This window comes from Hippoglossus stenolepis, chromosome 16 (genome assembly GCF_022539355.2).
Source record: "Hippoglossus stenolepis isolate QCI-W04-F060 chromosome 16, HSTE1.2, whole genome shotgun sequence".
In the NCBI taxonomy this organism is placed as follows: domain Eukaryota; kingdom Metazoa; phylum Chordata; class Actinopteri; order Pleuronectiformes; family Pleuronectidae; genus Hippoglossus; species Hippoglossus stenolepis.
Window position 1 is genome coordinate 11,319,746 of NC_061498.1, and position 23,400 is coordinate 11,343,145.

Sequence of the window (23,400 nt, forward strand, 5' to 3'; positions counted from 1 at the left end):
TGAAAATGACACTAAGCTGAAGGTAATGAGGACGAAGGTGTCACCATTGACGTCAGCAGAATGAGCGCACCAGGTGTGAGGAGGAGTGACGGCTACTCTGGCCATTACCACTCCGCCTCGTGCTCCGCGTGTTCCGGCCAGGCCAATTAGAGGGGCTCATTCACCGCTCCCGTCCGCACCCTCAGTCAAGATATCAGAAAAACATAAGGTTAGATTGGACAAGCTATTAGGTCAATTGATCCCTGTTTCTTTTCATCTGTGCGCTACTCCTTTTTTCAGATTGACAGATTGGATGTGGGAAGCTTTTCCAATTACCTGATGAAAAAGGTTTAACTCCTTTCTACTTTTGCACCTGTTCGGTTTGGCTCGGTCCTTCAGACTTTGCAGTTTGGTTCAGACCAAAGGAGATGATCTTATTCTGGATAAAATTGAACCACACGTTGGTTTGGTTTTGGATGGTTCGGACTTCTGGATCGATTGCAGGGAGCGGAGGAAGACTCATCAACCGTTCAATAATTTAAAAAAGAAATCAGCCAGTGAAGCCGTGGTAGCACACAAGGAGAGGACAAAATGTTTCATCACAATTTGTCCTGACGTTGAAATCAAAAGCCATAATAATAGTATAGTGGTAATGAAAGTAACCTGTTCCTATTTTTTTCTCCATTCAGACGAAAATGCTTTCTGCAACATGCCGATGTCAAACGCATCAATGTCCAGTATACGGAGACGTAGCACACACATGATGACATGATGTAGGTATACGTCATGCGATGTTCTCTGGTGCGCTCTCTAAATCACAGTGCAAATCTAAAAACTAACCAGATCAAATGTAAAGAATGTAACAAAAATCGCGAACCTTGGGCTGAACATTTGGTGAAAACAGCCTCAGATGACATGATGGACATTTTCTCCATCCCTAACAATGTGCCTGAGGCTTTTCTTCCTGTATCTCCCTTCCCTCTCTTTTTTATATTAATCAATTTGGCATTATCCCGCAGGAATAAAAATTCTCTGTCGTGTTTGCTAGTACCTCTGAACACGTGTGTCTGCCTGTATGGGCATATATCCGCATTCAGCCCACCGTGTGGTTTGTTGTAGGTGCCAAAGGATCATAATAGGTGTCAGAGTGTTAAGAGCACCGCTGCCATCATACACCTTTGGCGGGAGCTGCCACATCTGATTTCTTAAAGTGACAATCAGCAGGGTGAGATTATATTGATTTGGGATCATTATTCTCAAGTGCTTTCAAAATTGTGTCTTGGCACAGGTCCTAGAGAACCCATTATATACATGTTAAGAAATAAAAACTGACAAACACAGTGGGGCCGATAACGGGTATTTGAAGTTGCTTTTAACAACATAAATAGGAAAATCAGTGCAGATCAAAAGGGCACTCAAAGCAGGTCATTACAAATTGCAGTTTGAATTGGCGTTTGAAAGTGCGGGGCTGCAGTTTCGACAACCAAATTCAGAGTCGCCATCCCCCTGACAAATCTGTGTAAAATTGAGTGAATAGCCGGTGAGGCTGATTGGTCACATTGATTGAGCAGCGCTGAGTCTTTTCACTGCTGTACACCCAAGTCGTCTCTCACTCGATAGACACAACCCAAATACACCAGGCACTCAATCCAGTGTGTTGCTACACGGGGCCCATCCAGCTAATTTAACACCCACTCCATTTATGAAAAAGAGTCCTCATCGATTCTTCTCTGTTCATGTGCTCTTGTTGCTCCTGTTCATTTTCTCCATGCTGGCGCCTACACATGCTCAAGGCTGGCAGCGATTGAATTGAATTAGTGTTCGGTAGGTTTAGATTGCAAGATTGGCTTCTCAGAGCCCACACCTCCAGCCTCCCTCCAGATGGAGCAGAGACCGGGAGCCTGCAGTTACAGCCCGCTGCGTGCACGGCTACATTCACAGAGACCTGCACAGCACAGAGGCCACGAGCTTCAAAATGGACGCACACAGCCGATTGCTTTCACACCTTCATACGGCAGCAAAGACCGTTCCTGCTCGTTGCCCATTGTGTTCCTCTCCCCCTTTGTTATTGCACTCCGTTCCATTTCCCTTTCTCCTACTTATCGCTCCCGATCCATTATTGCATGGTCATGCTCCCAACATGTAATCTCGCATTTGAGAGGAAACAGCCAACACATTACAGACGGCCTTAGAAAACATGGAAGTGTATTTTTGATTGTAATAATTAGTCCAACAATAGCAGTTTGAAACCATTTCCAGTGTGTTTTGTCGGCAGTGGTTAAACTCTGAACCACAATAACTGTTATTATAATCATAATGGCTTTCCTGTCAGGACAAGTCTTATCAGGCTGGTGACAACCACAGAGCTGCCACTGCCAGGTAAACAGCCCTGCCTGCAAAGGGAAGGAGTAAAAGTGACGTGGGAATAGACAATAAACAGTTTCTAGGTCAGCTCAGTGGTAAAAAAACCAAACCACAGACAGAGACATAGCATTTTGACACAACTGAAAAGGGCATAAAAGATTACCTATCTGCCTGTATACAAGATGCATAGCCACCCACTCGCTACAAATGATTGTTTAAATCTTTCACCGATTGGGATAATAGAATCTGCCAATGCATATCCAATTCTGTCGAAAATGTCAGCAAATATTCTATAGTACTGCTCCAAAATTGTTGTTGTAAAAGCTGCGACTAGTAGTTGGAAAACAAATCATTTTGAGCTCTGTAGCAAAATGAAATTTAAAAAAAATGTATATATATATATATATAATGTAGACTACCAGACACAATTCAATCTTCTTTATAAAAAAAAAAAAATGAGGTTGTTTTCCCCGGATTAAAACTGCAAAAAAAATTAGAATAAATCAATATGGACTTTGAAGATGATTATTCAAAATAAATTCCCCTGCTCGGTGGACCATGACAAGCGAGGGGTCGGCAGACTGGCTGGTGAGGCCTGCAGTTCTAATCAGATAATTTCATCATCAAAAGGCAAACATGAGATTAAGTTTATCATCAGAATATATTGCAATGCCAGAGTCCTTTGTTCTGTCCTGCTGGTACTAAAGATGCTTATTCCCTGCTGTGTGTGTGTGTGTGTGTGTGTGTGTGTGTGTGTGTGTGTGTGTGTGTGTGTGTGTGTGTATGCGTGTGTTTTAAGAATACATCAGCAAACATCTGGATATGCAGAATATGTTGTTGTGCAGCAATTTAAAAAATGCTAAATTACTTGATATTAAGTCCTAGAACAAGATGAAGAAAATCAAATGGCGCTCTATAATCTGCTGTGTGGTTGAAGTCTACATGTATTCATTGTCCTGCATGCATTGTGTTCTGAAACCTAACTGGAGCACCTTCCCTGCAGAGACATTTTGCATTGCACTGGGCATAAAAAATGCATAAAATCCTCCACTTGACTTGACTGACAGGCAGCCTTAATATGGCTCCTCTTTTTGTTATCTATAATGGGTTTTCTGTTTCTTTTTTTTTTGGGAACATTTAGAAATCAGAACTGATAAGTTAACAATAGTAACCATAGTTTTACACGTCTGTTGAGTTGAAGAACAAGGTCGAAAATTGGAGGAAAAATGTATCCGCAAGACTGAATCGTGGATTTGATGAATTCCTATAGCCTCCTCTCCTCTGCCTATTGAAGGATGTTGTTTGTTAAACCAAAGCCCATTGTAACTGTGGAATAATGCGCTGCTACTAAAATCAATGCTTAAATTTGATGTCACACCATTCTGTGCCTAAAAAAACATGTCCGTGTCCTCCACAGGTTAAGAACAAAAATACTTTAAGTGTCAAAATTAACAATCCTTTACTGACATGTAGCTTTTCAATGTGTGTCTCCTGCTGCAGTTAATGGCCACGCTGAGAGAAAAACTGTGAGAGATCACCACGATTCCAAAATCCTTCAGCACATTCGAAAAAATCTGGTGAATGTTATTCTCCCCATTATCCTTTCACCCAGCATGGATGCAATACATTGAACTGTCCTGTGGGCGTGAGGCACCATAGGTCATTTCATGAAATTCATATCAGTGCTCTTTCTGCTTGTTTTTCTGCTCACATATTCATTTGGCCGGCCTTGTCAAAGAGCTGCAGGGGTTGCATACATATCACACAAAGGAGAGAGGGACAAAAATGGAAAGGAAACACAAGAGTAGTCACTTTGGGAACACGGCACTATTGTTCATGAAAATAGTATGTGTGTATGTTTGCGTGTATATGTGCCTGTACGTGTGTTGGTTGCACATGTGTGTTTTCTATTTTGTGAATGATCATGCTGCTGTTTCAAAGGAGCGTCAGGCAGGCTCTGTGTTGTGCATTTCTTTCACAACTACCTTCACCAGAATAGTATGGCCGCTGAGTCCTGACCACAGTTTTTACACAGAGCCTCCCAAAATGCCGAAGTCACACTGAAATGAATCTAATTATGATTAATGACTTATTAAAAGTCAGACGATCATGCCATGCTAATGTATGACTATTATTCACCAATTGAAAGCCGAGAATAATTTTTCTGATGGTGATGTGACACACAGACAAGGGGGAAATAAATCCTTCTGTCTTCCCGGGGAGAGTGTTTGGCAGTAAACCAATTCCAAGTCTGGCTTCTTGAATGCCCAGATAACGCAATCAGACAGTTGCAATATTGCTGTTTTACCACCTGAAGAATTTGAATTTCATTCAGCCCCTTCAGAATAGTAGACGTGCCAATTTTTCCCCGAGAATTGGCAGGACAAACACAATGCACCCCGGTGGAATGAGGAAAAAGGCTTACCGGCCGAAAAATAACAGTTTTCAGGGTCTTTCTCGTCTGCGTCCTAAGGTTCAATTTTATTATAATAATGCACAAAGACAAAAGGTTTAATTTCCTCTATCATAACTACAACGTAGGTTGTCGGTTCTTTTTTATTAGATATCTTATTATTAAATTGGGAATTAGCCAAGCATGTAATAAAATAAGAGCGCCTCGGTTTTCAGGCTGTGAACCCCGAAACATTACAGGGTTACATTTGATTAAATCTAATATATTGAGGGAAACATTTTTTCATGTTGTGGTTTTTTATTCTGTAGTGAAGTGGTGAATTTATTATCTGAACTCATCAAAATGGCCATTCGTGGACTATTCTTTAATTGGGATTTAATTAGAGGGGAAATAAACTCCATCTCATTTTGTTTGGGAAGTCCTCAAACAATCCTGAAGAACTCCAGGGTCTCCCCAGAACCCTCTGAGAACAGCTGGCCTACAGGTAATGACGCGAATTGGCAGAGTATTAGTGTAGTCTGACACACGGGGAATTGGATTGAGTAGTTCACTTTGAAGCTCCTACACCTTGCTCGTATTATCCTGATAGTCAATGAGATTCTTAATGTATTTCTCTCGTGGAGGGAACTTCAGATTATGAGTAAGAGGGGGAAGATGGAAAAAAGTGAGAGGGATGCATTTGCCAAAATCACATCGCAAGATATTTCATTTTCTGATACCACATTATTAATCCGTAATGAATTTATTTATCACTACCTATATTTTGGGCTATTTTATCAGCCTCAGTATATTCCAATGTCACCTGGCTGCATTTGCCTCCATCATTTACAGGACTTGCAGTCATTTCTCCCCTGGCAGTAATTAAAATTGTCCAAATCTATTAGTGTGCAGGCCACGGTGCAATGCATAGGCCCCAAAAAACAAGGAGTCCCCTTCACAAAAAAAAAAGAATACGACTGATTAAGCGCATCCAGGACGCATTTTGAATATGAGGCGGCTGCTGTTGACGCACCAACTCCGCGTCTGTCAAAGCATAAAACATCAGTAATACATAAATCGGCTTACACGGCTGCACCTCGGGCTTGCAGGCGGATACTGGAGCTGCCTGCGTGCCCGGTGCGTGTTATTTACATGTTATTATGCTCGCGCTGGAATCAGATTTATTAAGGACACATGACATGAAAACTGCCTGGCTCCTACCTTGATCCCTCCAATCTCCTTCTCCTTGATTGCTCAGTGCGTCTCATTCATTCTCGCTTCCCCTCCTCACTTGCCTCCTTCTCCTCTCCTCCTCTGCTTATCACTCGTTTGCTCCTCTCTGGTCCCGTCTTCGTGCGGAGGCATAAGAATTAAAAATTAATAGCCTGCTATCTTAAAGACAAACCAACGGGGGGGGGAAAAAACGGTAGAGGGGAAAAGATCCACTGGGGTTAAAAAATATATATATATGATAAGAGTGTGGAGGGGAAATCCTCATGGACAGAGCAGATTCTCACGGAAATGCGCCCGTGTGGGCATCAAAATAAATAACTGCGACGAAACCATTGTCCTGCTCAGAAACCTTCACAACATGCGAGTTGCAGCAGCGTCGGAGTGGAGCCGTGAAACTGTGCCGGAACACGAGCAGGAGACCAACTTGTCCGTCCGTCCGTCCCTGGCTCGACGCGGAGCAAGTGAGCAAATGAGCCACCGCCGCAAAAACGTGCGAAGCGAATCAGACTCGCGGGTGTGTGATGTCTGTCTGTCTGTTCGCAGGAACGGATCGCCACTTCTTTTTTTTCAAAACTGCGCACCACTCGCCCTCATGCTGTCTCGAAAAATAAAAAGCTGCGCGGTTTGAAATAACCCGTTGGAATTAGGACAGTCTGCGCGGGCCATCTGCGGGGATCCGGTGCGTCCTGGCGCACCGAGCGGATCAGTGCTCTATAGTTTCCCTCCTCGTCTGCAGGCAGCGCGCACTCTCATCAGGACCAGTCTCACTGTGTGCTCTGCCACTGCAGTTCTGCATCAGGCCTATATACCTACAACCTGGCGCATTCATCAGTGCCTCTCGCATACAGTTCGGTGTCCTGAAGACGGGGCCAAGGCACTTTTTATGACCAACGCTGATTTAACGCAGAAAAAAAACGCACTACTTCTGCCCGCCCACCACTTAAATTGCTCTTTCATGGCAGTTTTTTTTTTTCCAGTTGCCAAACCCAAGTGGTTTTTAAAAAGGTGGGTTCAGGAACCATCTGTGGTCACCTTGCTAAATTAAAGCTTAGAGATTATTATCTATGGTTCAATTCTCCAGAAGCACCTGGATGAAGGAAAAATCGAAATTGTACATGTTAACACACTGACTGTCATCTCACCAATACTGTGACACATTACTCCGTTCAGTCGGTATCGGGTGTTTTCAAGCAGCTCGACTTCTCTCACTTTGTTTAAAGACGTGTTTTTCATTCAGACACAGTCAGTGCTCTTCTGCAACATTTATTTCCTGCGACTTCACTGCGCTAAGAAGTTCCTGAAAAGTACAGGTCAAAAATACGTCATAAGAGATTTGGTTATTTTCCATGTAGCATACATATATATGTGTTTTGAACTAATAATTCTCCATCTGATTTAAAAACGAAATACATGTCTTGTTATAAAAGATATCTCCGTCCAGACGAGAACCCCAAAACAAACGCTCAATGTAGCATGCCGGGCCAGGAGGTGGCGATAAAGTCTGCATCAACAATCAGTCAAATACCAGCGGTGTAATCATGCGCATTTTGAGTGAGCTTATGGTTGTTGATTCTGGTGCATGTTCATTACACAAAACAGTGGGTCTGCGCGAAGTGAGATGTGACGCCATTGTTTCCGAAACGCTCCACTTTACATGAACACATCGGCACTTTAAGAAAGCGTTTCTAAAACTCATAATAGCGACTTAAAATTCCTGTTTGCGTGTGGACGAGAGGCCCAAACGCAGAGGAAGACGTTTTTTTGTGCAAAATATCCACATTACTTACCCTAGCCTCATTCAGACCTCGGTGTCGGACAGTGTGTTTAAGCGAGCAATTAAGATTTAATATCGAAAAAAGATCCAACTACTTTCATTCAGTTTGCTCGGTGGATTAATGAACACAGTTGTAATAACATTGTGTGGGATTCATTTGCATGCAACCTTCCAACAACAACAACTCATGTGTATTATGAGACTTGTGGATTCCTCACTTAAGTGCACCGTCCAGAATTTAAATGCATCTCGATGGGGTTTTAATACTTTATTTTTTTCATTAGTTTTACAGTGCTGGAGTCAACATGTGTGTCTAATGTCAAAGCAGTGATTCTCAGGAGGACCCAGATAAGATAACACTCTGCCGCCCTATGTGTGCAGGCACAGATTGAATTTTTTAAAGATTATTTTTCTGGTTCTTCCACTGACAGACACGTTGCTGAAAACTAAGATTGAGTGCTGCACTGGGCAGAGGAAGTCTCATAAATTGGCAGTTCAGGGGCTCTCCAGGATATTCACAGGTGAGAAAAAGAAAAAGGGGGAAATAAGCAGAGGGATACGAGGCTATGAAGAAGTTAAAACCCTTTAGTGGAACATGATGGAGCTGCTACATGATGCACCATGGGAGGAGAGAGCGAGTCAGGGGATGGCACATGGCAAATGTTTTGAGCTGGAGTTGGAACTTCAGGCATTTAAAGTACACGTTACTCCGCAGCCTGCCGAACAGCCCACGTGCACCGCGAGCAGCCAGGTTTCTCACTCGCAGGTTTCTGCTGGAGATATAAATAGAAGCCTGACCCGAAGCCACTTAAGTCTTGTTACTATATGTTAAAAGTAGCAGTGAAGGTTGATGCTGGTGTATCACGCCTTCACTGACAAATCAATTATTCACTTTCTCACCGCATATATCACTTGCTCTTTTCTTTACTTTATCGAGTTGTAAGACATATCAGAAGGGTTTGCATAAGAACTTCAAGAATATCTATATGCCGTTTATTATACCATATTATATATATATATTGGAAAATACATAGAGGCTACAAACTGGATTTCCTGCATTTCCACTCCATCATATGTTATTTACAGGACAGTTTAATACTTCTACCCCGTCACCATCACTGCACAGATGAACGTGCAGCACCGGGAAGAATCGCTGTACAGCATTATTATGATACGATACAGTACATACACACATAAGTAGGTTTAGTAAATGGAGAGCAATGCATTCACACATTACATGCGCACATATTCATAACTATTAACTTTAGTACATTTACACATAAATAGGCTACAAACATAAAAAAGGTTTTCACGTTTGACCTATAACAGGCAGATATTTTTTTTCCTTTAAAGCATCACTACGTAACCTTTAACAGAAAAGATCATGTATAATTTTTCCTACAATTGAAAAGTTGAGCTCATGAATAATGTGTGATTCAGTTTAATACCATAGACTGTATATAAAGATGGACAACATGACGTCTAACCAAAAGTGAAGCCAAAGTATCTTGATCGCCCCCCGGTGGCTAGCTGCAGTATAGGTCACAAACCCCGTCTTCTCCATGTTAGTGGGAGGGACATGGACCAAACAAAAAGTTTAAAATATATGTCAAATAAATGATGGTTTCAGTCATTTTAGGTACTTCTTATCATAATGATGTATTTATAAATAAATAAACTTCATGATTGACAGCTGAAACTGACTCACGATTGGTCGAGCACGTGTATCAGAAGAACGTCACTACTGCGGCTCCATCGCTCAATTGCTACAACGCAGACTCTGGCTCCACATGACATCATTACTGCAAGATGGCAGCATTCGTATCTGGGATATTTTAACTTTGTTCCTGGACAGTGGGAGGAAGTGGACACACGTCATCCATCTTTATATACACTCTATATTAAATACACTCAGGAACCAGTAGTTCCTCACATCTAATGTTATAACAACTTTAGGTGGACACTGCTGTGTATCTCACATTACCATGTTATCCACTGCTTTTTAGACTCCGCTCTGTTTGCGGGGGGGAGGGAAATCTAATCTGCCATTAACCTCCAGTTGTCACATAGTGGACATCAACGTCTGTGCACCTTCGTGTATGTTTTCAGGGGAAACAATTTTATTATCTGTTATCCATATCACATGTAATAACTGCATGGGTCCAGAGTGCAGCTTGCAAATTTTCTCTCCCGTCTAAAAACCCCCCTTTGTCAGTTTGTATTATGATAGCTAATACTGGCCAGTATTGAATGGGCTATATACATGCCTTTGCCACTTAGCCTTCTGTCACACAGTACCTACTCTGTTATACTGCTCTCCAGTCCAGTCAATTGACCTTCATGGGCCGCATGACTCATTGTGCCACTAAACAGCAAAGCATAATGTGGTTTGTGCTCCGTGGCAGTCACACACTTTATCAGGATTTTCTTTATGTCTCCAAGATCAGATGTGTTTTATGCAAAGTCACCGAGCTGTGTGTGATCACGAGAGGCTGTAGGCAAACCTCATCCCCTCTTGTACTGAATGGATCACTAAGAACCAAATGTGGAGAGATTCGCAGCATCAAGTCACACTCGGCACGGTCTCAGCAGTTGTTCATCACACCCCGGTCTCTTAGCAACAACAATAGTGACTACCAATGATTAAGTGCTGATTGCCCTTCTAAGCACAAGCAGTGGGCTCTTGTTACAAACACGGCAGCTTGATTGTTTTATTTATCGCAAATAATATCATGCTGGAAAGTAAAGTGTGTGTGTGTGTGTGTGTGTGTGTGTGTGTGTGTGTGTGTGTGTGTGTGTGTGTGTGTGTGTGTGTGTGTGTGTGTGTGTGTGTGTGTGTGTGTGTGTGTGTGTGTGTGTGTGTGTGTGTGTGTGTCATATATATAACTGTAATTAGGCTGTTAGGTACAAATAATGGACAATTCTTTTCCTTGCTTTTCCTTGCTTCCTTTTCATAAAGACGTCCAGGGTGCCAGAATTAAGGCTAACAACGCTAACGACAGATAGGAAATGTGTGACGACACTAGAACAAAAGCCAGAGACTACAATGTATTAAGTTGCATTGAGCTGTAAATTAATTTCTTGTAAGTAGGAGGCGGACGATGAGGTTTTTATTGGAGTCTGACCAAACAGCTGCCTCCGTCTCATTTCAGGTTGGAGTCTGCAGCAACCTGTTCCCGTCGTAGACATCTCCACAAAATAGGGCATCCTGATTGATCTTGACTGTCACTCTGAGCTATTTTGGGTATTGAAATATCTCCGAAAGTCCAAATATCTAAAAGCTAGCAAAATATCTTTAAATGTTCTATACTTGGCAAAACAAAGCTGGATCTCACTACAGGCTAAACCTTTGTGTTTCGGTTGAACCTTACACCGCATCTCACAAAGAAGAGCTTAACTGAAAACCTTTGCACATTCATACACACACAGTATAAATTCTATCTTTAAGCATGATATAAAAAAAAACATATATTAATCATACATATCATTGTGGTTCACCGCTCGCATACATCATTATCATCCAATTTATGTTTTCTGTTCTTCTGACTGCATTTTGTACGGAGGTCAAAAGAGATATTAGAGCACATTAAACATTTAAACTTCTTGAATGTTAATGACATCTAGTAGCGCTTCACGTCAGTCTTCAGTATGGTCGTTTTGTCTGAGGCTCTCAAGTAAAAACATGCACTTCAGAAACAAACAGGGAACTGCTATATTAGACCTCAATTTTTTGACAGCACACAATATTTTCCTTTTTTTCCACTCACTTCCACCCAAAAACAGTGTTGATAAATGCAGTGGTTAAAATAGACAGGAGATGGGAAAAATACAAAAGAAAGACCCAGATAAGATCCTGCCACTGTGTAGCATTGTGGTGGCTCTGCACTGGTGTGTGGGGAAGATCTCGCACTGAATAAATTCATTCAGGCCCGACCATGACTGTGAAAATTCTAGTCATTGTTAATAACAATTCTTTTTGTTCACTAGTGTTCCATGTTGCATTTATATTCCCGGCGCAGCGATGCTTTGAACGATAAGATGTATTTTATCAACAAAGCATCAGGGCTCCTGTTTTTTTCCCCCGAACATTTCTTGTTTTCTTGTAGAAAACGGTCTCTTACAGCTGGCACATTTTAATTTGTTCTAGCTCATGTTTGATTAATGCCAATTTTTCCTAGTCAGAGCTCATGTTTATGCGGCACCGTTATTTACATAACACCTTGCCCTATTTGCAAATAGCTCCTGTTTTCACAGTGAGGCACCTTCCTGGTTTGCAGTGATTGACAAATGATTTCCCTTTAACACAAAATCTCGTTTTTTGGGGGGGTTGCAAGACGTGTAATGAAACTAGAGCACACTTTCTAATGAGCTCCATGAGATTATCTGTGCAATATCTTCAAATTAGTGTTGTTAAGAAATTAGCTAATATGATGAATTAAGGACTGACACTGTTTGTGCATATTGTGCCAAATGAATCAACAAAATACCTGCATCTCTTTTCATTATGTTGTTTGTTGTTAAAACATTGATATAGATTATCAGTATAATAATATATGTATATATAATAAACATATTTGTGACACGTGTTATAAATAAAAACAAACTACTACACAAGCACCCTCACTGGTGGTGTATTAAGTATTTGTGGTATCCCATGCATGCCCACTGCATAGTAGAAGGCCTGTAGGCACAGATATGAACCCGAGAGGAAACTGTGCAGCATTTCCACTGGTGAAAGGGGAGGAAACCAATGAAAAGGATTTAAAAGGCCAACAAAGCCAAACAGACTTCTGTATTTGGAGCCAGCAAAGCGTTGGTGTAACACCTCAGCTTTTATATAGCAACCCTGTGACCGACGGAGCGCTCTTCCCATCATGCTCTTTCCATTGGATGGATGTTCAGAGCAAACGCTGCATTTCAACGTGTTCAGAGACCACATCCATGAAGACGCCCTCTCTCTCTCTCTCTTTTTTTGCCATATCTCTTTCCCTCGCTCGCTCTCAATCTCGCTTTTTCAGATTTTTCCGTGTCTCCGTGTCTCTCTTTCCCTTTTGCAATATGAGTCCATTATCTGCTCTTAGTACTAATTGGTGTATTAACGCCATGCTGTGGGTGACACAGTGAGAGAGAGAGAGAGAGAGAGGAAGAGATCGAGAGAGAGAGATCGAGAGAGAGAGAGAGAGAGAGAGAGAGAGAGAGAGAGAGAGAGAGAGAGAGAGAGAGAGATGAATATGGATGAGGCAGAGGCAGGGCGGGAGCGCGGCTCTGGGGGAGGCAAGTACAGAGTGATTCTGAGTGAGAGAGTGAGAGAGAACGGGAGGCCAAGGTAAATCTTTTCAGCTACACAAGTGGTTAAGAGCAGCATAGCAAAATGACGAGGGAAGGAAAAAAAGAAAACCATCCTGTAATGGCTTGTATTTCATTTTTTTTTCAGTTGGCCTTCTCTGTATCCCTTTCTATCCTGCTCTCACCGTCACCACTTTCAACCCAATTATCCACTCTCCCTGGCGCCACTGGCAGCATATGGAAATGTAAATTGCAGGCGAGATGTTTTTTTTTTTTTCAAAGCTGTGGAAGGTAAGCAGCTCTTGAGGATGGGGAGAGTAGGAGGAAGAAAAGGAAGAGATGACAAACAACTGAAACTGAGGGGCTGCCTTTAGTCCCAATGGCTCGTCAGTATTGCTACTCTATCAGATACACAAATCCACCCACGGAAGAAATTTTTGTCGACCGAGGTTGATTTATGCTGCTGCACACAGTCGCACTTTGGAGCTCAAATAAAGTTTGTGTGTAAAGTGCATTAGCCATGATATTACATATTTATACCTGACACTTTCAGAGTCGTTAAATCAAACTGACATGTAAAAATGCTCCGTAAATGTACACACGCATGCTCGCCCTCTCCTCTCAGTCCCAGGTTCACACATGCCCAGTGCCAAATTCACACACTTATGGTAATTATATGCAGAGACTAAAACACAGTTGCAGCACAGAGGTACACTTCCTCTGTGCAGCCGGGACTTTTCCTGATCGGGGCCAGGATGTAAGCCCTCCGGCTGCTGAATAGCTGCCGAAAACTCAGGATGCAGAGATCAAAAGTGCTCATCTTCTCCCTTGCATGTGACATTGAGACATGCACGGGCTGATTATTCAGATAAGCAGATCTATCCTCGGGGGAGTGGAGGCAAAATGGAGGCGAGTGTTTTGTTCATTATCATTAAGATCTGCCTTTTTCCTCCGTTCACCTCTGCTCCCTCCGCATGCTCGTAAGCCGCCCCTGCAGTGCTGATGAAGCCAACTTCTCAAATCCGCAATTTGCTCAATTATTTTCAATTATCCCGCCATCACGGCTTCTATCATTCCCCTTAGTTTAATTGTGAGCAGAAATCACTTGTTGATTGACAGCAAAGGCCAATTAGAGGCGGGAGGAAAACTAAAACCCCGATGGTAATTACAGCTGATTGGTGTCACACAGGGATTTTGCAGGCCCTGCCCCGCAGGACTGAAACCCTTGTACTGATAAATGTCCCTTTCACCACGCAGCCACTCTTGTATTATCACCAACATACTGTACATTTAGAGCGGAGTCTTGCTCGCGTAGTTTCAAGTTGGCAGGATTACATAATGATATGCATTAAGATTTCTGTATGTGCCCTAGGAAACTGGCATACTGAGAAACCTTTCAAAGGCAATATTGAGATAGTATGAGTTTCTATCTCAGTGTGTCTGTGCCTTTAGCACATTAACTTCAAGGTAATGCTGTCTCAAGGCTTTAGAAAAACTCTTCAGCAGCAGGCACATGAATCAATGATTAACTGCTTTTGAGCCAGACAAAGAGACCCACAAATTCAATATACCTTCAGCACTTTTGCCGCCTGAGTTCATTCAAAAACAAAAAAATGTTTTCAGTAGCTTAATGTCGGGTATTTTGGACAAAATAGAAATTCAGCTACTTATTTTCATTTGGTGCGTCTGTGGATATTTTATGTTTTATTAAGTTTTGTACGCAGTAATCCATTTAGTTCTGTATTGTGCCGTCAGAAATGAAAATAAAAAACATTGACCTTGCTCCTGCTGTTGTGTACAGACGTGTTACGGAATGGACATGTTCTTTGAGCAAATTTATGGGGGTTAGGTTTATCATAACCACCCCAAAATCTTCATATTTACAGATTTGCTCATATTTTATTTGTTCTTTTAAACACTTTATCCTGAGTTATCCTGGCTGCTGCTGTACTAAACATTTCCCTCTTAAGGTAGTCTCACAGATATGGTGTTGAGCTTTTGGTTTTATGTAGTTTGAAAGGCCGAACACGTGAGCCGCCGCTACTGACTCGTAATGTTGTTTGTGACAAAATGGCCGCCTATGCAAGCAGCAGTTACTCAAGACTCCCATAATGACATTAAGGGCCTAATGAGTTTTAATTGGGAAGAGATCTTAACTTGCAGATCTAATTGCATCTGATTAAAGACAATATTAGTTTTACTGCTGGCAAATTGGTTAGGGAGGGTGGGTGAGTGAGTTTTGGAGGGATCGATGGTGTCCTTGTGGAAATATCCTGAATGTCCTCCAACGGGTGATGAAGACCTGGATCAAAAGCACGAGAGGAGACAGGGTCAGGTGGAGAAATTCTCAACATGCAGCGATAGTGTGTTGAGGGTTCGCTGTGGAGGGGAAGGAATAAGAGGAGCAGGACAAAAGGTTGAGACATAATCCAGAATCCTCACTTACACAGCTTTTTGTAAGTGTTTTAAAGGCACCGATTTAGATTGAATAGAGAATATATATATATATATATATGTAGATGACTCCATCTGCTTAACAGTTCTAACTTTGACTTCCCTGACAGCTGTACTGTGAGAGCCTCATACTTCTGCATGTATTTTGGGATATTACTTTTGCTCACAGTTTTCTCAGGAGCAGTACACTCTGGAGCATTACAAATAAATCTACCCTGAAATAAAATGTTCGGTGTAATTTGTGTGATCTTCGACAGGTAAATCAATATCTGAGAAAACGAACCACTAGCGCTCAAAGATGGGAAACCAGAGAACCGTTGTTCTCATCTATGAAGCAATCTATCTTCGTGGACTGGTTGAGATTTCATGTCGAAATTAGCTTTGTTTCCTCTGAAGCTTACTTGCCTCAAACTAAAAGTATTCTCAGATGAATTACATTAGAAAGTGTATCTCTCCCTGCAAAGTTAGCCTCCTTTTCTTAAATCCACCAGGACTTCACTGGGCTTTCATGCCATCTACTTACCCACTGAGGAGAAATGCGCCTTCACAGAATCAGGCCTAATCCGTTCACAACCGCAATATTACTATGTAAAAATGCAGCTTAGGGAATGTCTGTAATGGTTTCGCTGGGTGAGCCGACTTGTTTATGGACCTTGCAGTGACATTATTAAAGTATTCTGTAATTTGCATTTAAGTAATTGATTAAAACTTGCAGTGCACCCACATCAACCCGAGTTATTATGCATAATTATACATATTTACATCCATACATCATACGAAATTCATATGCACACGCACACATATACATGCAAATAAATACACAAACCAAAAACACAGAGTGCATGTTCCCTCTCCGTGCCACCATAAATACATGCTCTGGATGGGCTGTGATTTAAAGCCAGACACTGGAGAGTATAGTAAATTATGCGTGTATGAGGCTTCATTTCCTCCTCTTCTTAAGCACTTGCTTAATTGCCATTCTCACCTGAGCAATTGTATAATTTCCTTTATTTTTCTCCTCCTCTGCCCAGAATATGAGTCTATAATGAGCTGTGGGTGTCCCCCAAAGCTAAGCCTGGTGCCTTGAAATAGGTTTCGCTAATTTACCAATTAGTCATAAGATACAATTAGTGTGCAGGTTCCCTAAGTCCATGAATGCCCCCACCACAGGCCTCCCTATTGTGATTGTTCAATCTCTGCAGTGATCATCACTCCATTACTTGGCTCATGCTCTCGCCCTGCTTTGTTGAGCCGCACTACAAAAAGGAAGGTCCCACCTGCACTTTGGATATTACTCTAACCCTATGTGCCTCAGAGGGAATCGGTGAGGGAGTGGGAGTGTGTGAATGTGTCTACGTCCGCAGCTCTGGGTTTCTGTTTAAGTGCAGCTGGGACCAGTTTCACTGACCAGGAGGATGAGAGTTGGAGAAGGGGAGGGTGGGCGTCTGGAGACTAGAAAACTTATGAGAACTGAGACAAGTTAGCAAGTAGCAAAGTGAAAGTTTGCTGGAGGTGCAAATCTAATTTATGGTTGGAGAATACCGTGTTGTGTTTCTCTCCTTGGTTCACTCACCCATTAAAACTAAACCTGAGGACAAAGAAAAAAAAAAAACACAACAAATATCAACGCTACTGTGCTCGCTGTTGGTTGTTATTATTCTGTGCGTGAGGCTGTGGGTGAACAGCAATCAATATGTGAGAGGTCATTTGTCAGTGCCTTTTTCTGTGCCAGGCTAGTTCATTTTTTTCTTCATAGCGACACAGTTCTATATTGGATTTATTGTAATTGCTGTAAATTCCCTTCTGTTTTCCTCCTATTAGTGCAGGATCTTTGCATGCATGTCTGAGTAGGTGGGCTCCAATCGCTAACTGATCACTGAGGGAATCATTTGACTGTAAAGTAACATGTTCAAAATCTTTTAATTAATTATAAGGCCAATAATAAACTTCTAAAGACTAAAGCATTACGCCTGTGTTGACCTTTGCATAATCGAATAAATATTGCAGTTGATGTGTGTAGTGTTGGACGTAAGGCTCCTACATGGATTTATGAAAATGTCCTTAAGCATCTTTGTATATCATCATCAATTAAAAGGTTATATTTAAGTTGTTTATTGCCACTAGATGTCGCACTCTAGCGCCAGCATGTCGGACCAAAACAAATACTTAATCGACCAGTCCTCCCCCAACCCTTCATGTGTCAGTGATCTCTGACATCACAGGCAAAAACTAGAAGGGCAAATGGAGAGCCCCAACCTCCGCCAAGGCTGCTTGGCCACTTTATCACCACATTGCATATTGAGATCAGATAGCCTACATATACCATGTTCTGCAAACTGCTCACAATAAGCAGAAGGCAAAACATCCATTCTATATATTTGTTACTGTATAGTAACTGAATAAAAATCAACTCCCTGAAATAAAAATTTTGATTTTCATTGACAAAATCCAGATCAGTATTGGGATCAGCACCAAATTTCACCTGTTCATAGATGATCACTCTCTACACATTTTCATCAAGATTTCTGCAGTATTTTGTATGAAATTCACAAAAATTTCAAAATCGAACAATTCCTGGATCCGCCCCTGATCCAGTTCTGCACCAAAATTGACTGGGTTCTTCACTGACGCTTAACACATGCATCCACCAAGTTTCACTCCAGTTGAGTTGGATTGATTCCTGATTGACTGGATTGATCTGTCCACCCAGGTGTCATTTCTACATCACCGCCAGAGCTAGAGCCATCACACTTCATAAACGTGGGGCAAGCCAACGATTTTAGAGGGAGGGACTCTCCCGTGAACGCACACACGGCTACAAGATCAGAGAAGCTCACACACACACACACACACACACACACACACACACACACACACACACACACACACACACACACACACACACACACACACACACACACACACACACACACACACACACACACACACACACACACACACACTCTCTCTATGGATGCAATTATATCATTAAATCTATACATACCAAACAGTGGTTAGCTTCATATTATGTTTCAGATCACATTTAGCCTACTGCATATATAACCTTTTCCAGGTTTAAGTAAGAAAAAGATCCAAGGTTGCAAACATGGTCTTTCCTCGCATTTTTTAAAACACTATTTCTATGAAACAGTGTGAGCAGGTTTTAGCTTCATCAACTTTTCAGTTAGAGGAGACCGAGGCAGGAGCTTTTTCCATCAATTGTAGTCGGCATGAGGGGACACTTAAGAGTGTGATCACACCAAACATGTTTGGAGCAGTTTATTGGAACTGTGGAACTGTTACTGTTTCATTTAGGCGAGCGAGAACAATGCCATTTGCTCTCCAAATAACAGCAAATAACTGTGCTGAGACTGAGGGAGGGCCAACTATGAGATGGAAGGAGATGCTCCCCTTATGAGCCCTGTCTGCATAAGTGTAGGCCCTCACAGTTTACTACAGACAGGTGGCCGTGGTCGCTTCCAATGGATATGCATAGAAAGGACTACAGGTTACTCTTATGAGACCCATGTTACCCTCTGAAATGTCTTCGAGCAGCTGCTTCGTCAGAAGGACACAAATACAAGCGTAATCCTTGTATCTGGCACGAGCAGTTTTCCACACAACAGCAGAGCTCGGTAAGGAGTTAGTTATCTTGCAGAGGAGTTGGTGGAGTGTAGCCTGTTGCCTGCATCTCTAAAATTGACAGATAACTGTGGCTCTTGAAAAGAGCACAACTGGTCGACAGATGAAAAGTGTTGAAAATGACCATGTCTTTTTCTTTTTTGGAGAGCCTATTTTCATTGTGTGTTGCAGGGGAATGTACATAGTGTGTCCCTTTGACTGCTTTACATTAAAATCAACCTTGTGCTTCATGAGAGGAATGCTTTTAGCGTGTAGCAGCATGAGGAAATGTTTGCTTTGCATTAGCAGTAACTCTGATACCAAACAGTGAGGACAGAGTGTGGCAGGATTACATGCTGCATTGTTTTTATGACTCTATCATGCAAGTGAATGTCCTTTGAATGCAGTGCGGGGATGGCAGCACTAAAGGAATATTGAATGTAAACTCATTGGATTTATATTGCTGAAAAAAAGCGTAAACCATAAATAAGATGAGATTAATTTTAAGGATCCTAACTTAAAGAGTCATGGAACCTCTGTGGAAGACCCAAACTCAGTGTTTTCAGACAGAACGCAAAGTAAATTTAGCATCGCGTCACATGTGAGATTTGTGCCGCAGGATCATTTGTTGACTCGTGCCAGTAACGAAAGTAAACACAACCTGCAAATATTCACCTGTTCTCCTCCGGAAAAGAAGAGAGGAGGACAACTGGCGGAAGTGACTAGAATTGCTGCTTTGTACTTGTTGTAGGAATACCGGAGAAGCCGGTGCCGTTGTGTGTGGGTCCACAAGACCATCAACAAGCACACACAGCTCAGGTAATGTTCTCCAGGAGCTGTGTCTGGATGGGGCTGTTTCCAGCACTAACTGGGGCTGACCAGTGGCCAGTTTGATGACCTGCTAGCTCGGGTGCCAGTACCTGAGTCCGGTGAGTTTCATTCTCAACCCTCATCATCTTTCGTGAAATTGACGAAGTTTTCACATCTATCGCATGGCACCATTCGCGAGATATGAAATTGGACTTTATTTGCATCTTTGCATTGACTTTGTAAGTAGTGTCATTGCGCAAAAATATTTGTGTCGCATTTGGTGTGAACAAAGCATAACATTAGGCAAAAAAAAAGCAAAGGTGAACATCTTGAATTAAAGAGGGAGACTCTAAATTCTATTTTTTTTCTATGGAAAAGAAGCTGTTATTCCATTTAAACACGGGCCTTCTTACAGTTTACCCCTCACTTAAACTGCTATAAGTTCTTTCTTTCATGTGAGCCTAAATTGTTCTGTTCCATTTCACTTTCTGACAACAAGTTGGCGTCTCACCATCTGATGTAATTGTCCCCATGTTCCCCAAGGATCCTCCTGTTATGACAAGCCCGCTCTGACTCCTACAGCAGGAGGGAGGGTAGCATGGTTAGCTTGCAGTCTCACCAGCTGTCAGTTCCACTCTGGATCATCGCATTTAATGTAATTCTAGATATGAAGCTTTCAGACACCAGGAGGAGCCTTCCTCTTCTGCCCAAACTTAAATATCCACCTTTTCCTCGCTGTTTAAATGTAGCCGAATAAGTGGGTGTCGCCATTGACTGGGTTGGATAATGTATTCTACTTGATTGTATCGCATCAATACAAGAGTTGATTACAATTATAGTAGCGTCTGTCTGCATTGCTCAACCTCTGAATTGCTCTGTGTCTGAAAGGTGCGACTGCATATTAAAACAAACTTGTTGAAGACGCAGTATCTGAGCAGCAGAGGCTCAGGAAAAAAAAAAAAAACTTACCCTTTCACAACTTTCAGGACAATCCTGGACTAAATTCTGCTCTGTGAATTTGTCCTGAGTCTGTCTCCACGAATGCTTCTTTATCGGTGAAAACCTTAATAACATATAATTTAGTCAATTAAGCTGCAAACCAATTTGAATTAAGGGAAAATGTTCGATCATCGGTGTAAATATTCATATGCGTGTGTTTACTTGTCATTTGCTTCACAGCGTCTTTGACAATTCTACCCCCCCCCCCCTCCTCCTTTCTGTGCCTTCCTCTCTCACTCTCTTCGTCTCAGAGGTTCACTCCCCTCATGCTAATGGACAACCCCTCCTCCTCATGTCTATCTAATCAAAAATCAATTAAAAACACCTCGCCGCCGAGTCTCCAGAGCCGAGCCTAGTTGAGGGTGGAACAGAAACGCTTCCCGCACTCGCTCCCTCTTTCTCCCCCTCTCACAATACCCCTCTCTCTCGCTCGCTCGCTTGCTGCCGTATCCTCCTATGGAGTCCCTCGCTCTATCTCCCAAGCTCCTCCCTCCTGTCTACTGGAAGTTGGCAACATGATTTACGAGAACGGAGAACTTAATTTATATATTTTTTTCCTCTTGCATCCTCTCATTTATTTATTAGATTTTTTTTCTCCCAGCCGCCTCTTCCTGTCTCTGGCGTGGAGGGGAGACGGAGGATAGAGGGAGAGAGAGGATAGGATTAGATGGAGAGTGGTCTCGGGGCAGACCAGTAGACTGGCAGGCCTGCAGACATGGAACAGATCTGTCCCACACTTAATGGCATTAGTGCCGTCCCTGAAAGGGGGAGGGGAGGCCAGCAGGGAGACAGGCTAACATATTAAAACCGCTTCCATACCAGATGCTTGTCTACGCCACTCCCAACTTCGACTCCAACTCCTTTTCTTTTTGGGTGTAACAGTGCGTTGTTGGATGAGTGCGGTTTGGGGAAGTTGTGTCGAAACTAAGCTCTTAGCTGGGACCAACTCTTCTCCCCGCAGGCACCATCAGATTAGGTTTTTCAAAAAATGCTCACACTGCACCCACATGCACAGAGCACCAAGAGTATGCCATGCATCCTGCACACGTGTGGATTCAGGCAGAAAACCTGCTCTCCTTTTGTGTCAGGTGCAAATGGACTTCAGCTCAAACGCTAGCATGGCCCTGGGTGGAAAGTGACATCTCTGTCGACTGTGGCTGAGCGGATAAAACTACAATCGCTCCATTCTCGGCACACTCTCCTTAACTCATTTACACTTGCACTCTTCCCACCAGGATTTTTACACATCTGACGGATCTGTGTGACTTTGGTGCGATCAGTGCATTGCTGACTGTCAGCACACCTTCTAAAACTAGATCCAGGGCTCACAGCACCCTCAGAGGCACAAATTACCCCCTCTAACCCGCTTGGACAGCACACTCCTACTACACACTACTACTGTTCCAGGGGCACTGGGGAATGCATACAGGAGTCGGACAAGAAACAGAGGAGGAAAAGAGGTGGAAGATTGGCGTCAGCAACAAAAGACCAAAGGCGGAAACGAGGCTGGTGAGAAAAAAGAGGAAACGTGCTCTCCTTAAACATGCACATATCAAGTACAGAGGAGCACGGAGCGGCCGGGGGAAGAGGAAGTGGACGCGGAATGTGAGAGGACACCGACAGACAGGTGGAGCCAGCATGCTGTGTCTTTTGATGGATGGAACGGAGAGTTAGTAAATATACATGGACCCCGCCCTCCAGCTCTTTCAGCTGTCTCAGCAGAGCCCGGCGTGGATGGATGGGGGGGGATTTCTTTCCCCGCCTTTAAGCAAAGGTTAAGTTAAGACAATATTGTTGTGGATCATGAAAATATTAACAATACTTCCCCGCTCTGTCATGCGAGTTTGATTTATCCACCTTCCTCTGTGCGGATTGAGGAGGAGGAGGAAGAGGGGGAGGAGGAGGAGGAGGAGGGGAAGCAGGGACAGGAGGAGATGGGCCGACACTAACAGCCTGGGGAGTGTTTTCTCTTTATCTCTGTGTCACAAAGGCCACCCCGGGTACTGCAGGTGTGTCTGGGAACAGCTTTATTGAGAGCTATTGATCCTACTGAGTACTCCCACTGTATATAGCCAAGCTCTGCCCACATCCTCACACTCTGAGGAAAACTATACAGGAGCAGGCCGTGCTAAAGGTCAGCCTCTGATGGAGATAGGGAGCCGCAACTGGCTCTGCATATTAGTGTCTCAACTGGCTTGTAACCCTATTAGATCGGGAGTCAACGCGCATTCTTGCACTGTTTCAAAGAAGCATTTATGTGTGGTCATTGATAAACCTGCAATGGGAAATGAGTTCCAAAGTTAAGAATAAAAAAGCATCACCTGTGCTAAATTAGACAAGTTGTAATTGTTAAGACTTACATTCAGAGCTCAGTAATTATCAGAATCAATTATTGCATTTGATTTGATGCATCATCAAAGCTTTTCTAAACCAAACCGCACTCAAGACGTCCTTGCTTAGAAACTGATATGAAAATGGAGAGACGCCA

The 23,400-nt window shown here is 42.7% G+C and overlaps 1 protein-coding gene across 2 annotated transcripts in view; it reads right to left on the reverse strand.

Moving 5' to 3' along the window:
* The window catches only part of adgrl1a (adhesion G protein-coupled receptor L1a), a 91,446-nt gene extending 85,293 nt beyond the window's left edge, over positions 1-6,153 (reverse strand). For both annotated transcript variants that reach the window (XM_035180668.2, XM_047343776.1), the window contains exon 1: positions 5,957-6,153. The gene's annotated coding sequence lies outside the window, so the exon portion shown is untranslated. The remainder of the gene's footprint in view (positions 1-5,956) is intronic.
* Positions 6,154-23,400: the final 17,247 nt, after the last annotated feature.